This window comes from Salvelinus alpinus, chromosome 4 (assembly GCF_045679555.1).
Source record: "Salvelinus alpinus chromosome 4, SLU_Salpinus.1, whole genome shotgun sequence".
Classification (NCBI taxonomy): Eukaryota; Metazoa; Chordata; class Actinopteri; order Salmoniformes; family Salmonidae; genus Salvelinus; species Salvelinus alpinus.
Window position 1 is genome coordinate 55,761,350 of NC_092089.1, and position 25,946 is coordinate 55,787,295.

General features: G+C 45.6%; 1 pseudogene; it reads right to left on the reverse strand.

Annotated features, from left to right (window-relative positions):
- LOC139572614 (PC3-like endoprotease variant B) overlaps window positions 1-25,946 on the reverse strand; it is a 143,462-nt pseudogene that overhangs the window by 48,370 nt on the left and 69,146 nt on the right.

Consider the following 25,946-nt stretch of genomic DNA (forward strand, 5'->3'; position numbering starts at 1 on the left):
CAAGGTCCATACAGAAATGGTGTGGAAGAATTTGACTGGCCTGCACAGAGCCCTGACTCAACCCCATCAAACACTTTTGGGATGAATTGGAATGCCGACTGTGAGCCAGGCCTAATCGTCCAACATCATTGCCCGACCTCACTAATGCTCTTGTGGCTGAATGGAAGCAAGTCCTTGCAGCAATGTTCCAACATCTAGTGGGAAACCTTCCCAGAAGAATGGAGGCTGTTATAGCAGCAAGGGGGAACCAACTCCATATTAATGCCCATGATTTTGGAATGATTTTGGAATGCACTAAAATAAAAAGCCTACAAAGCATTTTACTCCATAAAAAGACAATTCTCCCAAATAAATATTCCTATCCAGATTTGAGGCAAAATATTAAATAGTGTAATTTTACAAATTGACCTATATATGGAAGCGAGATTTGGGGTTCAACCTGCAATTACGATTATAAGCATTTGGAGAAAACCCAAAATAATTATCCTAAATATCCAAAAGAAAGTAACAAATAATGCACGCAGAGCAGAACTTGGAAGATTCCCTTTAATTGTAAATATAAAGAAAAGTACACCAAAAAATGTTGCACCATTTGAAATTAAGACCCAAAACATCGATACAATTCAAAGCACTGGAAACCCAAGAGCTGAATCCCTATGACAGCTGTTATTCTGGGTGACAGAGAAATCGCAAATAAACTCAGCAAAAAAAGAAACGCCCTCTAACTGTCAACTGCGTTTCTTTCCAGAAACTTAACATGTGTAAAAATGTGTATGAACATAACAAGATTCAACATCTGAGACATAAACTGAACAAGTTCCACAGACATGTGACTAACAGAAATGGAATAATGTGCCCCTGAAAGGGGGGGGTCAAAATCAAAAGTAACAGTCAGTATCTGGTGTGGCCACCAGCTGCATTAGGCACTGCAGTGCATCTCCTCCTCATGGACTGCACCAGATTTGTCAGTTCTTGCTGTGAGATGTTACCCCACTCTTCCAACAAGGCACCTGCAAGTTCCTGGACATTTCTTGGGGGAATGGCCATAGCCCTCACCCTCCGATCCAACAGGTCCCAGACGTGCTCAATGTGATTGAGATCTGGGCTTTGCTCGCCATGGCAGAACACTGACGTTCCTGTCTTGCAGGAAATCACGCACAGAACGAGCAGTATGGCTGGTGGCATTGTCATGCTGGAGGGTCATGTCAGGATGAGCCGGCAGGAAGGGTACCACATGAGGGAGGAGGATGTCTTCCCTGTAACACACAGCGTTGAGATTGCCTGCAATGACAACAAGCCCAGTCCGATGATGCTGTGACACATTGCCCCAGACCATGATGGACCCTCCACCTCCAAATCGATCCCCCTCCAGAGTACAAGCTTCAGTGTAACGTTCATTCCTTTGACGATAAACGCAAATCCGACCATCACCCCTGGTGAGACAAAACCGCGACTCGTCAGTGAAGAGCACTTTTCGCCAGTCCTGTTTATTCCAGCAACGGTGGGTTTGTGCCCACGGGCGACATTGTTGCCGGTCTGGTGAGGACCTGCCTTACAACAGGCCTACAAGCCCTCAGTCCAGCCTCTCTCAGCCTATTGCGGACAGTCTGAGCACTGATGGAGGGATTGTGCGTTCCTGGTGTAACTCGGGCAGTTTCTGTTGCCATCCTGTACCTGTCCCGCGGGTGTGATGTTCGGCTGTACCGATCCTCTGCAGGTGTTGATACATGTGGTCTGCCACTGTGAGGGCTGTCAGCTGTCCGTCCTATCTAGTGCTGTCTTAGGCGTCTCACAGTACAGACATTGCAATTTATTGCCCTGGCCACATCTGCATTCCTCATGCCTCCTTGCAGCATGCCTAAGGCACATTCACGCAGATGAGCAGGGACCCTGGGCATCTTTCTTTTGGTGTTTTTCAGAGTCAGTAGAAAGGCCTCTTTAGTATCCTAAGTTTTGATAACTGTGACCTTAATTGCCTACCGTCTGTAAGCTGTTAGTGTCTTAACGACTGTTCCACAGGTGCATGTTCATGAATTGTTTATGGTTCATTGAACAAGCATGGGAAACCGTGTTTAAATCCTTTACAATGAAGATCTGTGAAGTTATTTGGATTTTTACAAATGATCTTTGAAAGACAGGGTCCTGAAAAAGGGACGTTTCTTTTTTTGCTGAGTTCATTACTGCCAGAAATGTATATGATTGCCATAGCCTGAGGGGAACCCCACGAACATTAATTCCCTGAAGTTTTTACATCGTATATAACGTACAAGCAATACATAGTGTAACCATCATCCATGTACATTTTGTTATTCATTTATTAGCCATTGTTAATCTTATTAAATGAAATGTATCAACCAAAAATTACACAATACAACAACTGTAGTGATTATACAGTATGTAGTATTATTATTACTACTACTACAATGAACTATTATTATTACATTTTAGTAAACGCTCTTATCCAGAGCGACTTACTGGAGCAATTAGGGTTAGGTGCCTTGCTGAATGGCACATGGACAGACTTTTCACCTAGTCATCTCAAGGATTTGAACCAACGATCTTTGGGTTACTGGTCCAGCGCTCTTAACTGCTAGGCTACCTGCCGCCCCACTACTGAAATAAACTCTATTTCATTATCCTTTATTCATTATTTACTGAAATTCTGTACTACAATATTGCTTTGGCAATATCTACAAATTGTACTTCATGCCACTAAAGCAATCTATATTTGAGAGAGAGAGAGAGAGAGAAAACACTTGCACAAATAGACAGAGAGAGAAAGGGAGCTACTTGAACTTAGACATAAAGATGGGAAATTAAGACCGCTAATAAATACAAATCGAACTACCTAAGCCATGGAATGCAGATGAAAAACTGATAGTGGAGAATTTGACGCAACAGTTGAGTAAGGTTCAGGAGGGGAGAGGATGACCAAGGCTCACTTGTTCTCCAGGACAAGGGCCAGAATCCCAGCCGCGATGGGTGCAGCACTGGATGTCCCCGCAAAGTGGGTGACACAACCGTCCCCTAGATTGGACACTGTCACCTGCAGAGCACACAACAGAATACTGTACATTTCAATTGCAACTTAACAAATATAGTGGTGTACACACACAACAACAATAATGTTCAATGTGCAGGGTATAATCTTAGAAGGTGCTAACAAAAACCAAAAAGGGTTAGGAGAACCCTTTGGAGAACCGTTTTGGTTCCAGGTAAAACCCTTTTGGGTTCCATGTAAAACCCCCACAAATGTGTTTACATCCCTGTTAGTGAGCATTTCTCATTTGCCAAGATAATACATCCACCTGACAGTTGTGTCATATCGAGAAGCTGATTAAACAGCATGATCATTACGCAGGTGCCCCTTGTGCTGGGGACAATAAAAGGCCACTCTAAAATATGCCGTCTCAAGTTTTGAGGGAGCCTGCAATTGGCATGCTGACTGCAGGAATGTCTACCAGAGCTGGTGCCAGAGAATGTAATGTTAATTTCTCTACCTTAAGTCACCTCCAACATCGTTTTAGAGAATGTCTGTACATCCAACTGGCCTCGCAACCGTAGAATACGTGTATAGCGTTGTGTGGGCGAGCGGTTTGCTGATTTCGACGTTGTGAACAGAGTGCCCCGTGGTGGTGGTGGGGTTATGGTATGGGCAGGCATAAGCTACGGAAAACGAACGCAATTTGAATGCAATTTGAATGCACAGAAATACCGTGATGAGATCGTGAGGCCCATTGTGAGGCCCATTTTTTTTAAGGTATCTGTGACTAACAGATCCATATCTGTATTCCCACACGTGAAATCCATAGATTAGGGCTTAATGACTTTATTTCAATTGACTGATTTCCTCACACGAACTGTAGCTCAGTAAAATCTTAGAAATTGTTGCATGTTGCGTTTATATTTTTGTTCAGTATAGTTTTTTAGACCATGCACCTGGGACAATTGTTGAATGTGTGTACACTCTTTTTTTAACCAAACAAACAAATTCACACAAACACTCTGTAGTTAACTATTTTGCTCTCGGTTGAAGAATTCAGTGAAGTCACACATGGGGGAACTGATCTTGTAACAGCGACCAGGTGATATTTCTCTCTCTCTCATTCGCTCACTCTCACATACGTATATACACACCTAACGCTCCTCCACACCTGAGGGGTATCCTACAAAGTTGTTTTGAGGAGTTAGCGAGGTAACTTTGGTCAACTCGGAGTTCGACTCGGGATCAGTCATGCGAAAGGGGCTCACCTTTTAGCTAGGTACATTTCTATGGCAACGAATCCTTCAGAACTAACCTGCTCCGGGGCAGGCTAACTCACGGCTACTCCACTTACCCTGAATGAAATGGCTGAGCCACAAGTTGAGGACCAATGAAACCATATTCCCTCCCTCTTGCACAGATTATGTCATCACCCCATTTACTCGAGGAAGACGACTGAATAAATATCTGATTAATTCAACGTTTTTTTTGTTGCTGTGTTAAAATATATCACATTACACATTTAGCAATGACAGAATGCATTTTAAACCTCACACACAGTAAAACTTTTGTATGGCTTAATAAAATGATGTTATCGACCGCAGTGGGGAAAAACGTCGCTTGGGGTTGTGCATTGACAAGCACACCAAAATAGGCATTAACGATAAATAATAAAACAAAGACTGCACTTTTAAAAGCCTATTTCACAACATAGCCTGCTGAATCTGCACGATCACTTTTCTTTCATTTAGATGTTGGCACCAAAGGTAAATCTGGCACTGACTCACACACGGACGGATGTTTCAGCGTTGCCTCAATGAAGAGTTGAGTATTCCACTCGCCATATGCAACATGCACACGCAGTTACAGGCCTGCTACAGTTAGTGGCAGGCGGACAAGCAATATCCACCATCGTTGGACGGATGACGCCTGAGCTGAAATGTGACGCTAATTGAAGCCGGTTAGCTGTAGAAAACCCTGAGTAAATCTAGCAGGCTTCGTAGGAAACACCTCTGACCGTCAATGTGGTGACTGACTGACTGCCTCGGGGGAGTAGACTGGAAGTAGCAATAGTCACAGTCACAGTCAGTGGTAGGTGTTACTGGGTAATATTAGACTGTTAGCCTGTATCCATGGAGCTGAGCAGGGCATACAGACATTTTTCTTTCCTGGCCTTCGACTTTGTCACACTCCTGAACTGAGTGCACATCAACACCTCTCTTCCTTCTCTCGTTCCCTCTTTTTCTCTGCCGCTTCAGCCGCGGTGCTACGCTTCACCTCCAATTAACACTTGCGATTGTGTGTGTGTGTGTGTGTGTGTGTGTGTGTGTGTGTGTGTGTGTGTGTGTGTGTGTGTGTGTGTGTGTGTGTGTGTGTGTGTGTGTGTGTGTGTGTGTGTGTGTGTGTGTGTGTGTGTGTGTGTGTGTGTGTGTGTGTGTGTGTGTGTGTGTGTGTGTGCGTGCGTGCGTGTGTGTGTGTGTGCCCACACATATCCGCCAGCCCAGGTCAACCGTGAGGCCGCTATAAATATCACAGCAGTTAACAGGCTGCTAACAGGAGCTAAAGAGCAGGGCTGCACTCACTCTCACACAGTGTCGAATAGATATACACACACACGCAGACAGACACACACACACAAACACATACACACAGCATCAAATAGATATACACGCATGCACGCACGCATGCACGCACACACACACCCACACACACACAGAAAGACACACACACACGCACGCATACACACAGCATCAAATAGATATACACACATGCCCGCACACACACACCCACACACAGAGAGACTTACTAGGGGTAGTGTGTTTCCCAAACTGGCTCCAGTTAGAGTGACAGCCATGACGGCAGGGCAGTGCTCACCTAAAAAGGCGCGCTTGCCCGTGTGGGTGACAGCCCCAACGGCAATGCTGTAGACACTGTTGACATAGCCGTCTGCTCCACAGTGGTCGTTCACCAACCATTACCAGACGCCCACACAAATACACTGTCTAACTCACACCTGTATTAAGGTGAAAGAGAGAGGAGAGGGGAGTTGGTGGAAGGATCAAATGTAATAGAATGGAATAGAATAGAATTACATTGAATAGAGAAAAGCGAGTATGCATGCGTGCATGCGTTTGTGTGTGTGGACGTGCATGTGCATGTACAGAATGGGGGTGTGTATACTTGCGTGCCTGCATGTACTTTGCCTGTGTGTGTGTTAACCTTACCTTGCCCAGCCTCAGTGCTTTCTGTGTGAGTGTCCCCGGCCCGGCCATTTCCTGTCCGTCGTCCCGCGGGCCCCAGCAGCACACGTACACATCAATGAAGTCGTTGTTGAAGGTCAGAGACGTGGCCTCCACGGAGTCCGTCACCGTGCCGTCCAGAAGATCGATATCTGGCCGGGTCAAAGGTCAGAGATCACGGGGCAGAGGGAAAAGGTCAGGGGTAACAGTTCATTCCAAGGATAATTTATTACTGCTCATTAATTATGATGCCGATCTAGCTCTATGAATTGGTTTGAACAGCTGTTGGCTTTAAGCGTTATAGCGTGACACGAGAATCAAAACAGTGATTTTCAAAGGATATTCTTATTCAAATGTCCCAATACATTTTCTTGTTGATGCATACTTACGCTCTGGACTGTACGGCTCTATTATATTAGTCATCCTCACTAAAAAACGAATTACAGCACCTCAAACCCAAAATGAGATGTTAAATTAGGTCTGTATGGCTCAATAACACACACACGAATTAGATTGCTTTCTCTCATCACCACTTGTGTAAACTCTAATTCACAAATACAGCTGAACATCAACACCTAAACTGGCTGCAATAGACAAATTGATTACTGGGCTTTATGGAAGAAATGCACTGCAAATGCATTGTTCTGTTGTGGATATGCCCGTGGTCCCTTTGTCATCATTATCAAGCCTCAGCGCTATGATTCACTTTAACTAGTTCCGCCTCCCAAAAACCACCCTGTTCCCTATTTTTTTGTGCACTGCTTTTGACCACGGCCCATCAAAAGTAGTACGCTATATAGGAAGGGTGCAATTTGGGACTCATGCATTATCTCTCCAGTGGATGTCACAACCAATCACTGGCATTGCATTACCCTGTTGTCATTGCCTTTTATTGAGCCATTTCATTACATTTGATGTGTGATTGTCCTCATAGTATGTTATCACTGCACTTACATATCATATAATTTGTCTGGTAATATAAACACTGCTCTTCTCTTCTTCATGAACGTACTGTTACTGTGTTGTTCACTGTCACCTCACCTAGCGCCTCCTATACAGTCTGATTGAATCATATTCTTTATGTTGTTATTAAGGCATGGCTTATATTATATATTTCATTTGCTATAATATTATTTTTGATTTTCAAATGGTATACTGTAATAGACAATATCATGTCTCACAGACAATGTACATTTGTAATAGTACAGTGCAATCATATTACACGTACATTGTATAGTAGTACAACTAGTACGAGCATTCAACACGATGCATATTTGAACCATACAATCACTTCTACCGGTATTTTATTTTGATAGATTACATTGGCATGGACATGGGCAGTGTTGTACTCCCCACCGATCCTGGCGTTGAAAGCCATGCCCACGCCACAGTAAGAGCTGATGGCCTCCATGGCCACTTCCCCTGCACACCTGGTGCCATGACTGGGACAGATGAGAACATTATGTCATGCACATAAACACACAAACACGTACACACATAAACACGCACGCACGCACTCTCTCTCACACACACACAAACGGCTGTATCTCTACACACATTTAGACAAATAACCCAATCCAAAAAATGAGGAAACACAACTAAAAAGGAAAGATGACTGCAAAATAGTGAGAGATGACAGAGGTACGTGAAGAACGAGAGGGCGTGAAAGAGCGAGATGAATGTAGAGATTAAGAAGTGTGTCACCCGTTCTCCTCGTCTCTCTCTCGGGGCATGGGATCATGGGAAAGGCCGTGTGAGCCACGCAGGTCAAAACTGGCAAAGGCCTCCTGAGAGACACACCGTAGTTTAATGTCATGGAACAACGCGGAGAGCATGTAGCCTGATCTCAGATCTGTTTTTAGCTGTATAGCCAACTCTTTAGAAGTTGGCTATACAGCTCCAAACAGATCTGGCGTCAGAATAGGGAGGATGTGGAAATGACACAGGAATGAATAAAATGGCATTTCTGGAAGTATATTGGTGTGTCATGATAATCGTCTATGTATTGTCACGCGCTCGCATTCTATACGAGGACAAGCTGTTCACTGTTAGGTGAGGAGGTGACAGGCTACACCGCAGAAGAGTGACGTGTGTCTATCGAGTCAAATATGATCAAGGAGGTGCACTCAAGGAGACAGGAGTCAGAGTACAATCCCATGTAGCCCTGCTTCAATCTCTCTCTCAGGCTGTTACATGAGTGCCAAACTACATGATGGCCTGTTGGCTTTGATCTGAACTGTGGCTCTTGGATTCTAAATGATAGAACACAGTAGTAGCCAGTCAATTGTCTGGCAGTCAGTCCACCACAGCGCCTCTACTCTGGGTGAGTTGGTGTAGAGTGAAGTTGCCCCTAGATTCGAAGAGGGGAAGCTGATCCTAGATCTGTGTCTAGGTTGAAACTTCACCTGAGGCAGTTAGCATTCGCTTCACTATAGCTTCATCGATTTGACATGGGCGTTTATCTATCTACTGTATAGCATTATCTACTGTATAGCATTATCTACTGTATATACAGTACATGTTGAATTCATTAATTGTGTAATGGCCCATTAGGACAGATGACGTAGATGGTCACTTCAAAATATATCGATCAAGTTTACTCACAAACGTTCTCTTCAGATCCATGTTTGTATGATCCACACCTAAAGGGGAGGCAGGAAATTAAATATCAGTGTTTGTACATAAAAGCTACAAATGAGGGATACAGGAACTAAAAGGATGCATGATTTAACACGTGATGAGTCTGGATGTTCCTCTATTCTCCCTTCTTCGAACCTGAAGGGATTTAAAAAAAAATGTAAGCGGTTGGGCTGGGAGAGAGAAGAAAAGACAAGGAGAGGAAAAAGAGAAGGAGAATGCAGAGGACAGAGAGGATGGATAACACCTTGCCCTCTGTTTCTCACTCTCATTTGATCCCTTCTACCTGCATCCCTCCTTCCACCCTATTCTCCCTTTCCACTTTAGCTCTGAACCAGCTCCTATGGAAATACAAATATGGCTTCTCTCCCTAGCCACGCTCCCTCTCTCTCTCTCTTGCGCTCTCTCTCTCTGTCTTCGCTTGATCTCTACTTCGATCTCTCCATCTCTCCTGCCCCCTCTCTCTCTCCCCTTTTCTTTCTCCTGTGGAACGGGCTCTCTACTAGGTCCATTTTCTGCTCTCTCACCCCATTTCTCCCTCCTTTCCTCCTCCCTCCATCTCCCCTCCCTCTCTCTCCTCCTGTGGCTGAGCCCCTGAGGACTCTAGCTACACTTTCTCCATCTGTCTCTCTATCTCTCCCTCCCTCCTCCCTCTCATCCCCATCTCTCCATCTCTCTTCCCCTCTTTCTCTTCTCTCCTCCTGTTGCAGGGCCCCTGTGGACTCTCTCACAGACAGGCGAATGGAGGCCCCAGGAGGGCTCAGCCCGCTCTGCCACACACACACACGCACAAACACGCTTACACACACAGGACCCGCCAGCCCTTTGTCCCACGCAGGCTGTGCCGCCAGGTTTCCATGACTACCCGCCGTTGGACGAGGCGGCCTGATTGTGTTCATCTGTGGCGGGTTAGAGCCCGGGTGAGTACAAGCACGCCACGCCTGGCCCGCTCTGCAAACCTCCATCTCACTACTCTCTCTCTCTCTCTGTGTGTGTGTGTGTGTGTGTGTGTGTGTGTGTGTGTGTGTGTGTGTGTGTGTGTGTGTGTGTGTGTGTGTGTGTGTGTGTGTGTGTGTGTGTGTGTGTGTGTGTGTGTGTGTGTGTGTGTGTGTGTGTGTGTGTGTGTGTGTGTGTGTGTGTGTGTGTAAATCTTAGCCTCCCACTAAATGTCTATATTTCCTGTCTGTCCTCCTGCTGCATTCTCCTTTTCTTTCTCCTCTCCCCCTTGTCTTTTCTTCCATTCTCCATTCTGTCCTCCTTTTATTTCCTCTCCTAGCCCAACAGCCAGCTCAATAGATCATGTAGCCCAAAAAGAAATCAACCCATTATCATTTACATATATTAACGGTGAACTCAAAACCCATAACACATCTACCTGTAGCAGAGAGAATCCATTCCTGTGAGCATCACCTGTATAAAGTCTGGGCCTATCTGGGTCAGTTCTCTGAGGTGTAGTGAATTACCACCAGGCTGCCTGTGGTGAAGGAGCTTGCCTTATTAACAAAGTTCAGTGAGCAGCGTTTCTGTGTGTGGGTATTGTGTCTGTGTGCGTGAGTGCATGAGTGTGCGTCCGCATGCGTGAGTGCTTGTGTGTGAGCTGTGATTCTGTGTGCGTGTATGTGACCGTGCGTGTGAGTACGGGTGTGAGCGTGCGTGCGTGAGCAGCGCTTCTCTGTGTGCATGTGTGTGTTCATGCGTCCAAGCGTGTGTGTATGTGCCCGCGCATGTGTCTGAGCCATCTTCACACTACTCACGTCACCGCTAAAAGGTGACACACACCGCTCACTGCTGCAGGGATGTCATCAGGCATTAGCGTCAAGCCACCAAGGGAGGGGACACGGAAGGGCACAGAGGACAAACCCACAGCCTTGTCCCGACTGAGAAGGCTCCCGTGGGCGTCCGGTGACAACAGTAACGATGATGGGATGTGGTGTGGTGGTAATCATCCTGATATTAGCCATGTCTAACAGGGCAGCCCTCTGCCAGCCTAATGAAGATCTCAGCAGCCACAGTGGAAATTAGCCGTCCAACACTGGCTGTAATGGGAGTGATGTGTGGATTGTGTGTGTCTGTGTGTTTTAGGATGTTGGGTTTGTGTGTGGGGGGGGGGGGGGTTGTGGGGAGGGGCAGCTGTGTGTGTGTGTGTGTTTGTGTGCGTGCGTGTTTCAGTGTGTGCGCAGTATCTAACGCTCCCTGTCACAAAGAGATATTGTAACATCCTAAAATGGAGTTCTAGGAAAGGTCGGTCAAATTACAAACGCGCCATGCTTGTCGTGTGCACACACCACACACTCAAACACCCACACATTTCGCGTGCATATTCAAGTGCATCAAGGTATACAGCGTCAGAGAGCAGACAGTCATGTCTCAGCTAGATGGAACACTGTAGGTGGTAAAGCAAATGTAAAAACATACGATGAATACAAATGCCTTGAACCTGAGTGACCCAGTCTGAAGTGTGTGCGCGCCTTGACGTGCCTGCGTACGTGTATGTGCATATGTGCATGCGTGTTTGTGTAGGTTTACGTGTGTGTGTGTGTGCGTGCATGCGTGCGTGCGTGCGTGCGCGTGCGTGTGTGTGTGTGTGTGTGTGTGTGTGTGTGTGTGTGTGTGCAGCGGCAATACTCTGTCTCTTTGTGCCCTGTATTCATTGTGGACCTCAGGGTCGGACACACACAAATCACACATATAGATGCGGCAGAGGCCATTTTGTGGCAACAGTGAGCCGCGAGCAGCAGAGGCAATGACTACACATCACTTCAGAGGAGACCAAACACACCTGGGTCTCACTTCCTGCTCTCAAATTTGCCTGATTTTCGAAAGGATTCACAGTAAATAGGGCTAGCTAACCTCTTCCTTTCTTACAAACATAACATGGCCATATTGCATTGGCGGATTGTGGCGTTTGTTGTATGTGTATTAGGTGGAGGATGTACACATCTGTAAACCGACGACTATGGCACTGAGGAGATATGGAAATGAAATTGCATTGAATTGAAAATGATCCGTGTCCAACTCCCCTAGCTATTTCTGTCTGTGAGTCTATCTACCCACTTACCTGTATTTAACCGGGTAGGTTTCTATGTATATTTTACAATACAGACCTGGCAATGGAAGAGTGTCAACTGCATCTGTATCTAGTTCAGACAGTTTATCATTCTCAGTGTCTAAAGCTGGCTGTGTCTCACGTTGTCATATAATCCCACACTAATCCTGCTCTCGCCACACGTCTCTGAGAGAGTGTGTGTGTTAATGCAAGTGCATGTGTGTGCGGGGCGAGGTGTGACGTTGTGGCGCGGTGAAGCTGTTGTTATCGTGGTGGCAGCGGTGGCGAGGGTGAGACTTCCTGCCCCCACACCTCCCTCTAATTAATCAGCGACGTCGTTAAGAGCGCCCGGGTGGACATGGAGACCTGCCCATAATTAGGGAGCTTTGTTCAGCGCTGGCTGTGAGGGGCTGCAAAGGGGCGGGAGAGCAGAGCGTGGCAACGTGTGTGTGTGTGTGTGTGTGCGTGCGTGCGTGTGTGGAGGGAGAGAGAGAGAGAGAGAGGAAGAGCGTGGTGTGTGTGTGTGTACGAGTGAGGGTGAGTTGTAAAGTGGGACATTAGTATTCAGGCGGCTCAGAGCGCCCCTACCGTTTCCCTGCCTGCCTTCCCACAGACCCTCTCTCTCCCTGGACGCTGGAGGAGGCTGAGTGGGGTGGGCTAATGTGGCGGTGGGGAGGGATCGGCAGTAGCTGATATCAACTATCCACAGCTTTATGTTTTCAACTAAGTGTCTGTCTTGGCAGCATCATTTGTCCTTCAAAAATCCATATTTCAATGGCTTATAGTCATATGACATAACTTGCATAACTGACCCTTCTTGTCTATGGACAACAACAGTGACAGAGACACACCCATGGAAGTCGATCTCATCTGTTTGTGTTTTCATCTCAGCCATATCAGAGAGAGAGAGAGAGAGAGAGAGAGAGAGAGAGAGAGAGAGAGAGAGAGAGAGAGAGAGAGAGAGAGAGAGAGAGAGAGAGAGAGAGAGAGAGAGAGAGAGAGAGAGAGAGAGAGAGAGAGAGAGAGAGAGAGAGAGAGAGAGAGAGAGAGAGAGAGAGAGAGAGAGTTACAGGTCTGTAGCATACCAATCTCAGCCAATTCAGCACACTGACATCATGTCCATATGTGGATGGATAAAGGTGGATGGATATACAAGGTGGATGGATATAGGTGGATGGATATAGGTGGATGGATATATGTGGATGGATATATGTGGATGGATATAGGTGGATGGATATATGTGGATGGATATAGGTGGATCATGTGCAGAAGATTTGCTAATTAACTCCCACTCTTTCTCTCCTCCATGACTGTATTTCTCTGTTTCTTTCCCTACCTATCTCTTTCTATCCCTTCCTGACTTTTTCTCCCCCCCACTCCCTCTCATCCCTGGTTCTGCATCTCTCCTCCAGGGTTGTTTCTCTCTCTCCTCCCTGTATCTTTCCCTTTCTCTCCTCCTCTCCCTGTATTTCTGCTCTGCTCTCTTGGTGTCTGATCACAGTGGATGAATGATTATGTTATTAAGGCTAATGTCATGTTCTGGGACATTACAGTAATAACAACAACAGTGGTGAGACGCAACAAAGCACACACTGCATCACACATATCACACCACCTCCCGTCTTGGTTGGGTGTCTCTTACAAAACAACACTGTGATATCCTCACCCAAACCACTGACCCCCAGAGCAATTAAAGAACACCCCGCTGGGCACAGACATCAGTTCAAATTCGACTTTTGATTGACATTTGATTAAGTTGTCTGATGTGGATCCAATGTGAAATCAACCCAACTTGGAGCCATGTCACTGGACTTTGGTTAAAAGTTGGCTGGAAAATAAGACTTAACTCACAAAATGTGAGTATGCTGATTGCGTTTTGCAAATCTAATAATTTCCCCAATTGAATACAACATCGTCACATGGACATTTTGTGATAGCTTGTGCTGGAATGACACGAATACAATGACATGAAAACAATAATGAATTGATTCAGACAGTTTACACCCAGAAGGATACCACTTCAAAACTCAGCACCTCTACATTCAACTCGTAATCTCATTACACTCCCATCAACACAACCAAGTATTTCCACCCAGCAGCAATATGGACAGCTGTCCACAGTACATGTGTATCTCCCCCACTGTACAGTATAGCCTACAGATCATCCCTGACTTCCATACTGAACACTGCAGCTCCCCGCTACTCAGGTCGCCGCTGCCTCTACCGCCGCAGCTTCACTCTCATTCAGCTAATTGTATTCATGGCGAACCGTGTTGACAAATTCATTTTGAAATCCATTAGTCTCGTGACGTTGTTTAAACGATGCGCCCATTACTGTCCATTGCTGTAACACCCCTGATTCACATTCTAATACCCTTCTGATAAATCCGTTTATCTGCGACACATTCCACTTGCCGTTAAGAGAGGAAATTAGGGAATTATTAACTGTGGTGTTCTGTCTCGTGTGTGTGTGTGAGAGAGAGAGAGAGAGTGAGCGAGAGAGAGAGGCGGTGGGAGGGTGAATACAGAAGAGGCAGACTAAGTGACTATAGAGCAGGTAGCAGGTAGGAGAATACAAATAATAAGGAAGGGATAGAGGGTTGAATTAGTGCGAGCAGAGGAGGAGAGAAGGACAGAGAGTGAGGAGGGAGAGAAGAGGAGCAGAACAGATGAAGTGGCCTAAAATATACCTCTTCTCCAAACTGCTCCTTCTCCTCATTACCTCCTACTCATCCTCCCCTTCCACCTGCTCATCCTTCCTCTCTTCTCTTCCTCATCCTTCCTCTCCTCTTCATCCTGCCTCTTCGCTTCCTCATCCTGCCCCTTCTCTTCTTCCTCTCCATGCTCCAAGCACTGCCTGCTGGTGTGTATGGGGGTTGTGTGGTGTGGTGTGGTGTCAGAGTGTAGCCACATAGCCATGATTAGCTGCTTGTTTATGTTTCCCATCATAACTACAGGGCTTCAAGGGCACCAGCACTGGACGCTCTGCTCCTAGAGAACATCTAATGGACACGTCCTGGTGTGCACTGCTGGTGCGCGTGTTTGTGTGCGCGTGTGTGTGTGTAGGGGGGTGTAATCATGCCTCGCTATGGCGCGGGCTCTTAATTAAGAGCGGGAGGGGGGGCGGAGCAGCTGGCAGGAGGTGTGAGGGCCAGGGAACATCTGCAGGAGGCCAGTACACCACACACATGTACCACGCACAAACATCCACACACAAACACACACAAACACGCACACACAAACATACACAGCCACTTGGCAACTCCCACCCAAGGGAACACACACGCACACCGCACATCCCCCGCTACCATACCAGGGCACTGTCACCATGGCAACCCAGAACCAGCCATGTCACCCATCACTGAGAGAGGGGTGACAGAGAGAGAGAGAGGGGGGAGAGAGAGAGTGAGCGATAGAGAGAGAGAGAGAGAGAGGAGAGGGGAGGCACTAAATGCTCTCCATATCACTAAACATCAGTATGCTTCTTTCAAAGCAAAAGACAGAAAGAGAGAGTGCAGAGGTAGAAAAGAAGGATGGTGGAATTGCTGAGACATGAAGTACTGGATCTAAGGAGGTTATGGGTTCAAAGGCCTTCAGATACATCCAATACAGATCCCTCTGAAGTTAGGGTCTTATGTCTTAAATAAATCAAGAGGTGCTGCTTCATCCACACCCATTGATTTCCATGATACAGTCCAACATAATATGGCACGGGTAAAGGGTTGAAGTTACAGTACACACACACAAACCGGCTGAAAAAGGACATGGATAATATTCATCTAGGTGTTTTTTCTATGCATCGACAAGACCGAACAGCAGCTTCGGGTAAGGTTAAGGGGGAGGTGTGAGTCTCTTTGTTGACAACTGCTGGTACGCAATCTCTAAGTCTTGAGGTTTTGCTTGTCTGAGTTAGATACCTCATGATGAGCTGCAGACCATACTATTTACCAAGAGTTTTAAGCTATATTTTTTTCGCAGCTGTCTATTTACCACCACAAACCGATGCTGACACTGAAACTGCACTCAACGAGTTGCATTGGGCCATGAGCAAACAAGAAAATGCACATCCAGAGGCGGCGCTCCTAGTGGCCAGTGATTTTAATGCAAGGAAACTGAAATCTGTTTTTTGCCCTAATTTTTACCAGCAGGTCACCTGTGCAACTAGAGGAGACAAAAGTCTAGATCACCTTTACTCCACACACAGAAACGCATACAAAGCTCTCCCTCGCTAATTGAGGAGTTTACCACATCAGTCACCGGCTTCATTAATAAGCGCATCGACGATGTTGTCCCCACACGTATACATATCCCAACCAGAAGCTATGGATTACAGACAACATCTGCACTGAGCTAAAGGTTAGAGCTGCCGCTTTCAAGGAACGGGACACTAATCCGGACTAATCTCCCTGACCCAGTCTGTAATACCTACATGTTTCAAGCAGACCACCATAGTCCCTGTGCCCAAGAACACCAAGGTAACCTGTCTAAATGACTATCGCCCCATAGCACTCACATCTGTAGCCATGAAGTGCTTTGAAAGGCTGGTCATGGCACACATCAAGACTGTCATCCCAGACACCCTGGACCCACCTTAATTTGCATACCACACAAACAGATACACAGATGACACAATCTCTATTGCAATCTACACTGCCCTCTCCCAACTGGACAAGAGGACCAGCTATGTGAGAATGCTGTTCTTTGACTATAGCTCAGTATTCAACTCCATGGTGCCTTCCAAGCTCATCACTTAGCTCAGGACCCTGTGACGGAACACCTCCCTCTGCACCCGGATCCTGGACTTCCTGACATGCCTACCCCAGGTGGTGAGGGTAGGCAACAACACATTTACCATGCTGACCCTCAACACGGAGGCCCCTCAGGGGTGTGCGCTTAGTCGCCTCTTGTACTACCTGTTCACCCACGACTGCGTGGCCGAGAAAAGACTCCAACACCATGGTTAAGTTGTCTGACAACGCCACGGTGGTGGGCTGAGACAGTCTATAGGGAGGAGGTCAGTGACCTGGCAGTGTGGTGCCAGGACAACAACCTCTCACTCAACTTCAGCAAGAGAAAGGAGCTGATCGTGGACTACGGGAAACGGAGTGCCGAGTAACCCCCCCATCCACATAGACGGGGCTGTAGTGGAGCGGGTCGAGAGGTTCAAGTTCCTCGGTGTCCACCTCACGAAATAATTATCATGGTCCACACACAAACACAGTCGTGTCATTGGCCCTCAGATCTTCATAAAGTTCTACAGTTTTACCATTGAGAACATCTTGACTGGCTGCATCACCGCTTGGTTTGGCAACAGCTTGGCATACAACCTCAAGGTGCTACGACTTGTGCTACGAGGTGCTACGACTGTTGAAGTAAAAGCCCCTTTATAATAAATCCAAAACAACATTTGCGATGAGGCAGTTGAGGTGTTTTTAGGATTTCCACACGTGGAGAACGTTTGTTAGCAGGGTTCCCCCCAAATATGGGCCTTTTAAAAATGCATTTCATGCAATTCCACTCATTTACATAACAGAAGACATTAGTTGAATCTTTTTTAATACCACACACGAAATGAGTGGCTACTCTGACACTGACAAACTTACATCAATCTGGTGGCGCAGCGGTCTAAGGCACTGCATGTCAGTGCAAGAGGTGTCAATACAGTCCCTGGTTTGAATCCAGGCTGTATAACATCTGGCCATGATTGGGAGTTCCATAGGGCATTGCACAATTGGCCCAGCGCCGTCTGGGTTTGACTGGAGTAGGCCGTCATTGTAAATAAGAATTTGTTCTTAACGTACTTGCCTAGTTAAATAAAGGTTAAATAAAACATTTAAATAAATTAACAATAGCCCAGGCCAATGAAGTGGCAAACAGATACAATATTAGAAGGCAATACAGTATATAAACTGACCAAAAATATAAACGCCACATATGAAGTTTTGGACCCATGTTTCATGAGCTGAAATAAAAGATCTCTGAAATGTTCCATATGCACAAAAACCTTATTTCTCTAAAATGTTGTGAAAAAAATGTGTTTACATCCCTGTTAGTGAGCATTTATCCTTTGCGAAGTTTGAGGGAGAGTGCAAGTGGTATGCTGATTGCAGGAATGTCCACCAGAGCTGTTGCCAAAGAATTGAATGTCAATTTCTCTACCATAAGCCACCTCCAACGTCGTTTTAGAAATTTCAGTGGAGTTATGGTATCATCTACGGACAACAAACACAAGTGCATCTTATCGATGGCAATTTGAATGCACAGAGATACCGTGATGAGATACCGTCATCACCTCAGGTTTCAGCATGATAATGCACAACCCTATGTTCCACAGATCTGTACACAATTCCTGGAAGCTGAAAATGTCCCAGTTCTTCCATGGCCTGCATACTCACCAGACATGTCACCCATTGAGCATACAGCAACTTCACACAGCCATTGAATAGGAGTGGGACAACATTCCACAGGCCACAATCAACAGCCTTATCAACTCAAAGGAGATGTGTCGCGTTGCATACGTTGCATGAGGCAAATGGTGGTGCCACCAGATACTGACTGGTTTTCTGATCCAAGTCCTTACTTTTTTGGAAGGTATCTGTGACCAACAGATGCATATCTGTATTCCCAGTCATGTGAAATCCATAGATTAGGGCCTAATGAAATCATTTCAAGTGACTGATTTCATTATATGAACTTCAGCTCAGTAAAATTTTTGAAATTGTTGCATGTTGCGATTATATATTTGTTCAGTGTAGTTAGCTGAATATTCAGGGCCTACATACAGCTAAACACTGCTCCCCTACTGATGTGCTTGCCTGTATCAACCCGGTGACAGGACTGGCTAATCTGAGAGCTATTCCCCAAGTTTCACACCATCAAACATCGACAACACCAAACTTATATCTGCTGTTTACTTATTTCATTCAGCTATACATAATCAATGCTTTCAAAGTGCAAGGACGTGTCCTAATCCATATCACCAACCAACATACACTAAATGACCAAAAGTAGGTGGACACCTGCTTATCGAACATCCAATTCCAAAATCAAATCAAATCAAATCAAATCAAATTTTATTAGTCACATACACATGGTTAGCAGATGTTAATGCGAGTGTAGCGAAATGCTTGTGCTTCTAGTTCCGACAATGCAGTAATAACCAACAAGTAATCTAACCTAACAATTCCACAACTACTACCTTATACACACACACAAGTGTAAAGGGATAAAGAATATGTACATAAAGATATATGAATGAGTGGTGGTACAGAACGGCATGGCAAGATGCAGTAGATGGTATAGAGTACGGTATATACATATGAGATGAGTACTGTAGGGTATGTAAACATAAAGTGGCATAGTTTAAAGTGGCTAGTGGTACATGTATTACATAAAGATGGCAAGATGCAGTAGATGATATAGAGTACAGTATATACATATGAGATGGGTAATGTAGGGTATGTAAACATTATATTAAGTGGCATTGTTTAAAGTGGCTAGTGGTACATTTTTACATAATTTCCATCAATTCCCATTTTTAAAGTGGCTGGAGTTGAGTCAGTATGTTGGCAGCGGCCGCTAAATGTTAGTGGTGGCTGTTTAACAGTCTGATGGCCTTGAGATAGAAGCTGTTTTTCAGTCTCTCGGTCCCTGCTTTGATGCACCTGTACTGACCTCGCCTTCTGGATGATAGCGGGGTGAACAGGCAGTGGCTTGGGTGGTTGTTGTCCTTGATGATCTTTATGGCCTTCCTGTGACATCGGGTGGTGTAGGTGTCCTGGAGGGCAGGTAGTTTGCCCCCGGTGATGCGTTCTGCAGACCTCACTACCCTCTGGAGAGCCTTACGGTTGTGGGCGGAGCAGTTGCCGTACCAGGCGGTGATACAGCCCGACAGGATGCTCTCGATTGTGCATCTGTAGAAGTTTGTGAGTGCTTTTGGTGACAAGCCGAATTTCTTCAGCCTCCTGAGGTTGAAGAGGCGCTGCTGCGCCTTCTTCACAACGCTGTCTGTGTGGGTGGACCAATTCAGTTTGTCCGTGATGTGTACACCGAGGAACTTAAAACTTTCCACCTTCTCCACTACTGACCCGTCGATGTGGATAGGGGGGTGCTCCCTCTGCTGTTTCCTGAAGTCCACAATCATCTCCTTTGTTTTGTTGACGTTGAGTGTGAGGTTATTTTCCTGACACCACACTCCGAGGGCCCTCACCTCCTCCCTGTAGGCCGTCTCGTCGTTGTTGGTAATCAAGCCTACCACTGTAGTGTCATCCGCAAACTTGATGATTGAGTTGGAGGCGTGCATGGCCACGCAGTCGTGGGTGAACAGGGAGTACAGGAGAGGGCTCAGAACGCACCCTTGTGGGGCCCCAGTGTTGAGGATCAGCGGGGTGGAGATGTTGTTACCTACCCTCACCACCTGGGGGCGGCCCGTCAGGAAGTCCAGGACCCAGTTGCACAGGGCGGGGTCGAGACCCAGGGTCTCGAGCTTGATGACGAGTTTGGAGGGTACTATGGTGTTAAATGCTGAGCTGTAATCGATGAACAGCATTCTCACATGGGTATTCCTCTTGTCCAGATGGGTTAGGGCAGTGTGCAGTGTGGTTGCGATTGCGTCGTCTGTGGACCTATTGGGTCGGTAAGCAAATTGGAGTGGGTCTAGGGTGTCCGGTAGGGTGGAGGTGATATGGTCCTTGACTAGTCTCTCAAAGCACTTCATGATGACGGAAGTGAGTGCTACGGGGCGGTAGTCGTTTAGCTCAGTTACCTTAGCTTTCTTGGGAACAGGAACAATGGTGGCCCTCTTGAAGCATGTGGGAACAGCAGACTGGGATAAGGATTGATTGAATATGTCCGTAAACACACCAGCCAGCTGGTCTGCGCATGCTCTGAGGACGCGGCTGGGAATGCCGTCTGGGCCTGCAGCCTTGCGAGGGTTAACACGTTTAAATGTTTTACTCACCTCGGCTGCAGTGAAGGAGAGCCCGCAGGTTTTGGTAGGGGGCCGTGTCAGTGGCACTGTATTGTCCTCAAAGCGGGCAAAAAAGTTGTTTAGCCTGTCTGGGAGCAAGACATCCTGGTCCGCGACGGGGCTGGTTTTCTTTTTGTAATCCGTGATTGACTGTAGACCCTGCCACATACCTCTTGTGTCTGAGCTGTTGAATTGCGACTCGATTTTGTCTCTGTACTGGGACTTAGCCTGTTTGATTGCCTTGCGGAGAGAATAGCTACACTGTTTGTATTCAGTCATGCTTCCGGTCACCTTGCCCTGGTTAAAAGCAGTGGTTCGCGCTTTCAGTTTCACGCGAATGCTGCCGTCAATCCACGGTTTCTGGTTTGGGAATGTTTTAATCGTTGCTGTGCGTACGACATCGTCAATGCACTTCCTAATGAACTCGCTCACCGAATCAGCATATTCGTCAATATTGTTGTTGGACGCAATGCGGAACATATTCCAATCCGCGTGATCGAAGCAGTCTTGAAGCGTGGATTCAGATTGGTCGGACCAGCGTTGAACAGACCTGAGCGCGGGAGCTTGTTGTTTTAGTTTCTGTTTGTAGGCTGGAATCAACAAAATGGAGTCGTGGTCAGCTTTTCCGAAAGGGGGGCGGGGGAGGGCCTTATATGCGTCGCGGAAATTAGTATAACAATGATCTAGGGTTTTTCCAGCCCTGGTAGCACAATCGATATGCTGATAGAATTTAGGGAGTTTTGTTTTTAGATTAGCCTTGTTAAAATCCCCAGCTACGATGAATGCAGCCTCAGGGTGTGTGGTTTCCAGTTTACAAAGAGTCAGATAAAGTTCGTTCAGGGCCATCGATGTGTCTGCTTGGGGGGGAATATATACGGCTGTGATTATGATTGAAGAGAATTCCCTTGGTAGATAATGCGGTCGACATTTGATTGTGAGGAGTTCTAGATCAGGTGAACAGAATGACTTGAGTTCCTGTGTGTTGTTATGATGATCACACCACGTCTCGTTAATCATAAGGCATACCCCCCCGCCCCTCTTCTTACCGGAAAGATGTTTGTTTCTGTCGGCGCGATGCATGAAGAAACCAGCTGGCTGCACCGACTCCGTTAGCGTCTCTTGAGTTAGCCATGTTTCCGTGAAGCAGAGCACGTTGCAATCCCTGATGTCATGGGCATTAATAAGGAGTTGGTCTCCCCTTTGCTGCTTTAACAGCCACCACTCGTCTGGGAAGGCTTTCCACTAGATGTTGGAACATTGCTGCGGGGAATTGCTTCCATTCAGCCATAAGAGCATTAGTGAGGTCAGGCACTGATGTTGGGCGATTAGGCTTGGCTCGCAGTTGGCGTTCCAATTCATCCCAAAGGTGTTCGATGGAGTTGAGGTCGGGACTCTGTGCAGGCCAGTCAAGTTCTTCCACACCAATCTCGACTAGGGCTGTGGCGGTCACAACATTTTGTCAGCTGGTGATTGTCAAGCATATAACTGTCGGTCTCACGGTAACTGACCGTTAATTAACATAAACACATCTCCTGGCTTCCACACATGCAGACCTTTGGAACATCTACATTTTAAAAAGTCTAATAAATCCATGTAATAGAGCCTACACCTTCACAATAAATCCATTATTTATTTTAGACAGGTCTAAAGAGGCATGATATGAAGAAAACTTAGTTATTTCAGAAGAAAGGTATAGCATACTCTGAGTTGTCCTTATGTTAGGTCCTGATGTGGCTATGCCAAATGGCTGTGGGCTACACTAGTTCATTTAGCAGACAAAATTTGCTTAGAATTCCGTGGCATTATTTTATATTATTTTATAGCATGAAGAATACAATTGATCGATTTGAGGGTGTGTGCACATGCGGCTATTCTGTGGCGAGTGGTTAACAAAGAAATAGGTACTCCTATATGCTTCATTTAGAGTTATTAATGTAATTTTAGTTGTTCTACAAACGTTGGGCTGTATGTTTTGATTTGAAATACATTGTAAGGCTGCATGATGAGACTAATGATGATTTGAAAAAAGTCAGTTGAAAGCCTTGAGCTCTGCTTTGTTTTTTTTTGCGCAGGCTGTGCACACTTCAATAGTCTCTCATTCAAAATTTGACATTTCACGGCGGCATCCCCTTTGTGGCCGTAATGCACCCTAACAAAATCCATGCCTTTTGCGGCCGGGAGTGCTGGGTTGTGTCCTTCTCCTTGGGTGCTGTGCAATCCGAAGCGCCTCTCACTCACATGGCTCTCCATCACGTGATCGGGTTTTACGCATCCTTATCCAATTCCGATGCGCATAAGAACTGTGTACTTTTCGTCAGTCAACAAGATGAGTAGGCCTAACGAACAGCAAAAGCACTAGCCTATGTCAATCTACTATCCCCCATAGTACCTATTCTATTCTGTGCAATAAATAAACATTTCAAACATGGTCTGGGACAGTTGTGGAGTGCAATAGATCCCAAATTAATACAACCACTAGCATAAAAAACAGTGAAATGTTTTTGTGGGATACACATAAGGCAATTCTAGGTCTTGTGGCATATTTTGGTTAAACGATCCCCAATTCAATGGAATTGCAACCCTCTGCATGCACAGTGCATTCTTCCATCACACGTACAGCTGATTCTCAAGATCTTGCACACCAATGAGATGCTGATGAGCCCACACTACTACACTGTCTGAGCCAAGGACAACATGCTTTCTGGTAAGTTTTGATTACAATACTGGGTGGGGTGAATATATTTTATATGACATACATGATTTTTTGTTAACTAGTAAATAGTAGCCTACAGCAAGTGTGTTTAAATCATTTCTAACTTGCTCACAGGCAATGTGTATTGGAAGAGATTTCTGAATGTTCTTCGCCCAGCATACAACCCTCCAACCAGACATGCTTTATCTACTCATTTGCTGGATGCATAGTTCAACAGAGTTCAAGTGAAGGTCAAGCAAATCATAGAGAAAGCAGACTTAATTGCAACCAAGGAAATGGTTAGGTATGTAAAGTGTCATCAAGTTATAGCAGCAATCTACCTCACCAAGCAAAGTGAGAAGAATAAGAGCACCACATTGAAGCTGCCCAGCAACACTCATTGGGGTAGTGTTGTCATCATGTTTGACAGTCTCCTGGAGGGGAAGGAGTCTCTCCAAGAAATTGCCATATCACAGTCTGCCGATATGGACAGCCCCATCAAGAGGATCCTCCTGGATGATGTATTTTGGGAGAGAGTGGTAAGCAGCCTGAAACTCCTGAAACCTATTGCACGGATTGCACGGATTGAGGGAGACAATGCCATCCTGTCTGATGTTCAGACTCTGCTTGCAGATGTAAGAGAAGAAATCCACACTGTCCTGCCCACTTCACTGTTGCTCCAAGCAGAGGAAACTGCAGTTCTGAAATAAATCAAAAAAGCTTGAAGACTTCTGCCTGAAGCCCATACACACTGCAGCATACATGTTGGACCCCAAGTACTCTGGCAAGAGGGTCCTGCCTGGTGCAGAGATCAACAAGGCCTATGGTGTCATCACTAGGGTGTCTCGCCACCTTGGCCTGGATGAGGGCAAGGTTCTTGGCAGTCTGGCAAAGTACACTTCCAAGCAAGGGCTTTGGGATGGAGATGCAATATGGCAGTCGAGCCAACATATCTCATCAGCCACCTGGTGGAAGGGACTTTGTCGATCTGAGGCTCTTTCCCCTGTTGCCTCCATCATCCCCCAAATCCCACCAACATCAGCCTCAGAGCGCAACTGGTCCTTGTTTGGGAACAGACACCAAAGCACGCAACAGGCTGATCAATACAAGGGTTGAAAAATTGGTGGCCATCTGGGCAAATTTGAGGCTTTTTGAGCCTGACAACGAGCTATCCTCAACAAGGTTGGAAAGTGACAGTGAAGATGAGGCCTCAGAGTCTGATATTCAAGAGGTGGACATTGAGGAGGTCCAGGGAGAAGACATGGAAGCCTGAGAGGAAGACAACCAAAGCTTTAGTTTCTAGACTATCATTTTACAGATGTTGAAAACGTTTTTGCGATTGATCATTGGTGATCATTCAATATTACCCTTCTTTTGCTGTTCAGTGAAATCATGTGAAGAGTCAACTCATTTAATTAAATTTCAATTTGTAACAAATGTTTAAAAAAATATATATTGGAAGGATTTAATCATTTGCAATTATGTCTACTTATGATAAGGTAAAATGTTAATGTTTCTGTCTCCATTTAATATGGTAAATATATCCAATGCAAAAAACATCTACATTTAAATGGTATTAATATTAATTTGCATATATTTCCGTTAATTCCCATAAATTCCCGTTAATTCCCACGGAAAGTTTCCCCCTCTGAATATTCCCCAGAATGTGCAACCCTAGTCTCAAGAAACATCATCAGGGTGCGTGAGCATGTGTGTGCATACGAATGCGTATCTATGTACACAGAAATGCTGTAGGACATAAGATTTATATTCATTAATCAATATCAGGGCCACATATGAAATGCAGAGTATTGATCCCCAGCTCCAGCCTAGAGTACGCAGGTTGAACTCTGACCCCATGAAAATATAATATCCTTCCATAAAAACAAATGTGTCCCACTGGACCTGGCATAAATGGCACTATACTGATAGCTAGCCAAATACCAGCTAGTCAAATACATGGCCTTAAATTACTGTTGGGTGTGGCGGCTATGAGTGAGAATGGGTGTGTTTGTAATGTTCCAAGACGTTCAAACTAGTTTCAAACTAAGATTTGGTATATAATAATATTTTATATTTCTCCCCAAATCTTCTGATCTCTGTGCATTTACAAACAGTTCTAAACATCTCAGCATGGCATTCTTTAGGGAGCTACCATTCTGTGTATGGTACTTTGTGTGTATGTGGGTTCACTGTATCCCTCATTATAATCACTGTGTAATCTCGATAGATAATAATTGAATGTTTTTTTCGCCTTTAATTTGTTGCTCTATTTATCCAAGACCCTTATTAGTTATATACAGAGTCAGTCAGTTTGAGAAACACAAATAAGAAGCAGATGATTATTAATTTAGGGCACTTACTGCTGATAATAATAACTG